This window comes from Medicago sativa, chromosome 8 (assembly GCF_051527215.1).
Source record: "Medicago sativa cultivar Bolivia chromosome 8, Bolivia_mono, whole genome shotgun sequence".
Classification (NCBI taxonomy): domain Eukaryota; kingdom Viridiplantae; phylum Streptophyta; class Magnoliopsida; order Fabales; family Fabaceae; genus Medicago; species Medicago sativa.
Window position 1 is genome coordinate 10,811,654 of NC_140756.1, and position 7,441 is coordinate 10,819,094.

Below are 7,441 nucleotides of genomic sequence, written 5' to 3' on the forward strand. Positions count from 1 at the left end.
GGAAAAATACACATGTGTTTTATTTCTATTAATTTTTTGACCAGAAGCTTGACAAAAAGTATCAAGGCAGTGCAATACGCAATGGGCCTGTTCAATAGAAGCTTCGGCAAAAAGAAGAAAATCATCAGCAAAAAGTAAATGAGAGATTTGAGGACCATACGTGCCTGCGCGCATAGGAAGCCAATAATTAGCTTCTACCTGATCAGCTATCATGTGAGACAATTTATCCATACAAATAACAAAAAGATAAGGGGAAAGAGGATCCCCTTGCCTAATTCTCTTATCTCTCTTATTAATAATACTTTGCTTGTGATGATTCCAAAATTAGATAAACCTGAATTTGTTTCACAATTTAGGCCTATTTCCCTTTGTAATGTTATCTATAAAATAATTTCTAAGGTGATTGTTAACAGGATTAAGCCTTTGCTTGATAGAATTATTTCTCCATACCAGTCTAGTTTTATTCCAGGTCGAAGCATTCACCACAATATTATTGTGGCTAAAGAGATGGTGCATGCCATGTCTAAAATGAAAGGTCAAAAGGGCTTCATGTCTATCAAAATTGATTTGGAAAAAGCTTATGATCGTCTCAACTGGAACTTTGTGAAGAATTGTTTGGAGGAGTGTAAATTTCCTCAGCAAATCATTTATTTATCTTTTCTACTTAAACAAAATTTGTATTGGTGGTTGGTTTAGGATAAAAGTAATCACGTTAAGCAACTTTCCTTAAAAAAAAAAAAAAAAACTCCATAGTTTCATAAATAAATCAACCTTCCATAATGTAGTTTATACTTATTTTTACATTCTTGTGTTCATATTTCTGACTTCAATTTTTATTAGTTGTTTCTTGTTTTAGGTTTAGAAGAGTTGCAAAATGGAAGATGGAAAGAGTTTGACAAGATGAATGTGTTATTGGATGACTGGAAACTAATAAACTTAAGGTGTATAAAGACCGTCCGTAAGATTGTGCAACTTCCCCAAAATACAATAGGTGAAGTTTGTGTTAATACTCTTTATGAACATGAATTTTTTTCCCTAAAACACGAAGTAAGAAATATAATGTAATTTTGTTTTAATTAAGAAAATGGTTGTGCTGTGAATGTGATAGTGAAAAATGGTCACATATTGCATTCTCTCCTTTTTAAAATACGTGAGTTTTAGAGATTTTAAAGAAAGAAAAATCAGTTCCTAAAAGCAATCCGGTTCCTATAAATTTGAGCAACATGTGAGATAATTATAAGTAGAGTTGTGTTATTTGAATAACCATTTGATTGACAACTTTTGAGACAACCATAATTTTACAAAGAAAAAGAAGTAGAGAGAGAGAAAAAAAAAGTAAATATATAATGTGAGTATGAGAAAGAAAGTTGTCATAAAAGTTATCAAAAAGTGGTTGTACAAATATCATTTCTCAATTAAGTAAATGTGGCAAAGGTGGTATTTCCACTAAAAGACCAATTCAAAAACGAATTTGCTCAAATAAAACATGTTTTCTAATACAAACTATATGAGTTTAATGGTGGTGGTTGGCGGTCCAAAACATCTTTGTACACATAATCAATCAAAACATTTAAAATCACCACATCAATTAATGTATTTAAAATTTACGTAGCAATTCAAAATGTTTTAATTAGATGCGTGTGTAAAGTTGTTTTCAACGACCAACACACTACCATTAAACTCGAACTATATTTTCTTTATCTCTAAACTTAAAATTAAGAATTAAAACTTTTGAAATAATACAAAATTTACAATAGAATGGCATAGAAGGAACGTGGGAAATGGAGAGAGTTGGACTAGATGAAGGCGTAGATGGAGTTATACTATTTTTTGATGCAAATTTGATTTGTATATGTAGAATTTTTAAAGGTTTCTTTTTGTAATCCAACATTTTTAAATATCATTTTTTATCCGATGTATGAATTAAGCTATTGAGATATCGATATAAGTACTTTGTCACAAATCTGTAGAGGATTCATTTTTGTATCAGTAATAAGTAATTAAGTTAAATGCAGTTGAATCGTTTTTACATAATTCAATAGTGCTTGAACAATTCCATTCATATCAAAGCATCTATTAACAAATGACAAACAAATGATTTCATCCATGTACACAAAACCAATAGATAACCAAACTTTTGGGAACAGTGAAATATAATACTTTACCTTACTATGTTGAACACAGATTCATTCTCGTTTCTCAAGCTTACGATATTCTCAGTAATCCATTAAAACGGAAAATCTACAACCAATACGGCGAAGAAGGCATTCAATACGGTGGTGCCGCTCCTCCCTGTCATTCTTCTTTTCGCCGCAACGCTCCATCTTCAGCATATCAGTATAATCCTCACTCTATTAAGGATATTTATAATGAATTCTTTCGTGAGAATGGTTTTGCAAAGAAGAAGATGATCCTATTGAGAGAACATCGTTTTGCACTCTTGAAAAATTGTACAATGGAACTATTATAAGGTTAAAGATTAGGTTAATTATGTTGGGTATAGTAATATTGAAGAGGAGGTGTTGACTATTGATGTAAAAGCTGGATGGGAAAAAAGGGACACGGGTTATCTTCAACGATAAGGGTGACAAGAAGCCAAATATCATCTCAGCTGATATTGTTTTTGTGATTGACGAGAAACCACACGCTCGCTATACCAGGAATGGAAATGATATTGTGATTACACAAAAGATGACTCTGGCGGATGCTCTCACAAATAAAACATTGGAAATCCCTAATTTGGATGGAAGGATTCTTTTGGTCCAGTTGCCAAATGTAGTCACACCTGACTATGAGCACAAAGTCCCCAATGAAGGGATGCCAATAACCAAACAACCAAGGAGGAAGGGGACTTTAAAAATCAAATTTGACATAAGTATTCCTCAAGGCTAACTCCTCAGCAAAAATCTGGCCTAAGGAGTGTACTACGTTGAATTGTGTAAATTTTTGGGATGCACATTTTGAATATATTATGTGAAGGGCTAGAATACTAGGGAGGCATACTTGAGTTTTTGGACTATTTGCAGGGTAGGAATAATGAGTCAATGATAGGAAGTACCAAATTTTACTAGCTAGTTTTTCTTTGGATTAAACTTATGGTTTTTAAGTCTTGGATGACAATGAATTTTACACAATCTAATTTGACAGTCTGTTTATTTTAAAAAAATAACACATATAACAAATGTTTATTTTAAAAAAATAACACATATAACAAATAGATAAGAGTAAATTCAAATATTAAAATAAAAGTGTAACGAACACGATATGAGTATAATATGTCCATATTTTTTTCCTTTATCCTTTAAAAAAGTGTAACAAAATAAATGAGTATATCTATACCTTTTCATTATCCCAATTATACCCTTAAACAACTTTTTCTATAATAAAAATTGTTGTCGGTGTCATAAAAAAATAAGAATTTAGATTATATTTTTTTTGTTATATTGTTGGTGTCATTGAATAGATAAAGGAGGGTGTATTGAATTGGGATTTTGAAGGATTTTAAAAGACTTTTTGGTTATAGAAAAATCTTGAGGTATTAAATCAAGATTTTAAAAGATTAGAAATAATTCTGGTGGTATTCAATTAAGATTTTCAGGATTTTTTAAAGAGTCCAACCAAATCCAGTGGTATTCCATCAAGATTTTTCACAACTTAAAAATTGTCTCTTGGTATTCAAAAATGTATAGATTTCAATGGATTACTTAATAGAATGGATTTTGTGAGACTTTTTAGTTATAAATTTCAAAACTAACAATCTCATGTAAAGACTTGAGATTTCTTGAGACTTTTTACTCCTTCTATCACTTCAGTCATCAACTTGTGTTTTATCTACCTGAGTTTTCAGGTTCTAACGCAAACAAAGCTTCTGTAGCTTTTCTAGCAAGTTCCAAGTTTCCATGAACTCTACAGCCACCCAACACTACACCCCACATTGCAATGCGATTAAAATATTCAAAATCACCACTTGCTCTGGCATGAGCACTGCTTCCTAAACCATCAGTAACACCGGAAAACAGATCATCTTCGTCAGAAAGGAGATCCCCTATAGTGTCAGTGTTGATACCTCTTTCAGTTTTTTGTTTCTCTCTCAGTATCATTATTTCATGATGTTTGTTTTCCAAAAATTTTCCAAGTTTTATTTTTGTGTGATCCTCGTCGTTTTATTTTCTTCACGAATTGGTTGTTGTTGATCACATTATTTAATTTTTTTTACTTAAAGATCATGTTACTTCATTTTTTTTTTGTTCGTGCTCTTAGATGTTTATTGTATTATTATCAATGAGTTTCTTATTTCAAGGAGTAAGTTTGATTTTATTAAGTAATTATTATTATATTATATTATTATTAATAATCAATCGCATAAAAATTGTATCGATTTTATTTTTTATCATGCAAACCTTTGATTTTTTATTATCATCTCTTGTAATTTTGAATTATTGCTAAAATTTGATAGTCATTTCAAATCTTATGAATTCTCATAAAATACTTTCAAATCTTTAAAAGTCTATGAGCTAAAATCCCTCAAAATCTTTAAAGTCTTTTAAAATCCCTTGAAAGTTAATACATTCCTCCACAATCTTTTAAAATCTTCAAGACTTTTTTTGTCAAAATAGTCTTTTAAAATCTCAATCCAATACACCCCCATGGTTAGTTTGATTTGTTATAATTTGAAAGCAAAAAGCATTTATATTTTTACTTTTAATCAAAATCAAAATTTCATAGAAAAAACACCGTTCATAATTTTTAAATGTTAGCGCAATAAATAGTGCAGAAAGACGGGCACGTGAGTGTCTGTCTTTTCGGTGGTATGTATAATATTTATTGAAAATTCATTTTTTTTTTAAAGAATATTTATTGAAATTCATATAATTCAAAAGTAATAAAAGAATAAAGATTGTTCATATTATGACACATACTTTTTTGGTGATGATATAACCCCGTAATTTATTAAATAAACTCTTCTTAAAAAAACTTATTAAATAAACTATTAATATCTACCAAAATATGAATTTAAATGGTCCCTCAAATGAATAGATGGATTGGACCCTTCAGATTAGTCGGTAAAAAAAAACTACTTAAAATATAAAATAAATAAATCCCCCCTTCAAAATAAATAAATAAATCCTAGTTTTTATTTTTTGAAGAAATAAATCCTAGTTATCTAAGTTGAAAAATTGTGTTTAGAATAAAAATAATGAGCACATGTAGGCAAAGAAATATATATATATATAAAGTTGATTAAAATAAATAATTTAATATAATCAAATAATTATCTAAAATTTCCTCTATCAATTTAATATTTAAAAAATGAATGACTTATCTATTAAATGTGACAAAATCTATGTTAAATGAAACATAATTTAAAATGAAATTTAATGAATGAGAAAACTGAGAAACAAGTTAAAAGTTTGAAATAACGACAAAACTCATGTGAATTTCTTCATGTGTTTTTTCATATGATTCTTAGCTAAAAATGCTCTTTTCATGAGTTGTTTTTATTTATGAACCATACGAAAATGCATCTAAGTTTTTATGCTAAAATTAAAATAAGGATAAAACTTAGGTGAATTTTCTTAAATGCTTTTCGTATGTTACTTCACATAAAACACTCACAACTAACTATAATTTCTCAAATCCATAATTTTTTCAAAGTTTGTCATAACTACAAAAAATGAATTTTAATTATGTGTAGAACAATACGAAAAGCATGCGAGGAAAATGCATCTAAGATTTGTCTTTAAAATAAAGAATTTTTAAAATGACAAATATTGGCAATTAGCTGTTAAAAAAGAACACAAAATATATAAATAAATAAATAATATCAAATGTGTTGTAATTGGCTTCAAAATTGTGAAGTTGGGAAAACTTGGAATCGTGACACGATTTGTGAAGCGTGTCACGATTTTTGCAATGTCGTGAGCATGTTTTGCAGGGTGTCCAATCGTGACACGATTTCGGGAAAACGTGACACGATTTTCGGCTTGCTGGGCAAGTTTTGAGGATAAGGTTGGTCGTACCTTGGGTCGTACGCACCAAACGTGTCACGATTTGGGAAAACGTGACACGATTTTGACGGTTGCAGAGTACTATTTAAGTGTTCTTTGCAGATTTTGAAGGAGAGCTTGAAGAGAGAGAAACTTGGGACTGCAAAGGAGGGAACTTTAGGGTTGAGTGTCTTTGTAGTGAGGTTCTCTTGGGTTGGGAAACATTGTAAACACCTTGGGTGAGTGAAAATCATTGAGTGTCTTGTTCATTGGTGAGATTGGGAAAATGGGTAGAAATTAGGGTTGTTCTTTGTGAGCTTGTTGAAGCTAATTTCTTGTAACCCATTTGTATCTCTTTGTAAGAGCTCATTGATAGTGGATTGGAGAGGTCAATCTCTCCCCCAGAGTAGGTCAAGTTGGACCGAACTGGGTAATCATCTCTTGGTGTGTTTGTTGTTTTCTTTCTTGCTTTCATATGCTTGTGGTTTTGAGCTTTTCACTTTGATTCCTAGATTAGATCTAGGTGTTGTTATTGTTGTTATTGCTTGTGTTTACTTTGATATTGGTTACTACTTTCCTTTGCTCCACACATCATAGTTTGTATTGGTGTGATTTTGAGTCCGAATTCACAACAATTGGCGCCCACCGTGGGGCATAGGAGTGAATTGGTTTAGTGAGTACCATGGGTTCAAAGTGGGATATTGAGAAGTTCACCGGAAGTAACGATTTTGGGTTATGGAAGGTGAAGATGCAAGCGGTGTTGATACAACAAAAGTGTGAGAAAGCTTTGAAGGGTGAAGGTGCGTTGCCGGTCACCATGACACAAGCGGAGAAGACCGAGATGGTGGACAAGGCTAGGAGTGCCATTGTCTTGTGCCTCGGGGACAAAGTTTTGAGGGATGTCGCGAAGGAACCTACCGCGGCGTCGATGTGGTCAAAGTTGGAGTCATTGTATATGACCAAGTCTTTGGCTCATAGGCAATTCCTTAAACAACAACTCTACTCATTCAAGATGGTGGAGTCAAAGACCGTGATGGAGCAATTGACGGAGTTCAACAAAATCCTTGATGATTTGGAGAACATTGAGGTGCAACTTGAAGACGAAGACAAAGCTATACTCTTGTTGTGTGCTCTACCGAGATCATTTGAATCCTTCAAGGATACCATGCTCTATGGCAAAGAAGGCACTGTCACCTTGGAAGAAGTTCAAGCGGCTTTGAGAACCAAGGAATTGACCAAGTCCAAGGACTTGAGAGCGGATGAAAACAGTGAAGGCCTTAGTGTTTCAAGAGGAAATGGTGGAGGTAGAGGTAACCGAGGAAGCTCAAAGAGCGGTAACAAGGATAAGTATAAGTGCTTTAAGTGTCACAAGTTTGGTCACTTCAAGAGGGATTGTCCGGAGGACAATGAGAACTCCGCGCAAGTTGTGTCCGAGGAGTATGAGGATGCGGGTG

General features: G+C 32.2%; 1 pseudogene; it reads left to right on the top strand.

Annotated features, from left to right (window-relative positions):
• Positions 1-507: 507 nt before the first annotated feature.
• LOC146896872 (uncharacterized) lies at positions 508-3,070 on the top strand (annotated as a pseudogene).
• The last annotated feature ends 4,371 nt before the right edge of the window (positions 3,071-7,441 follow it).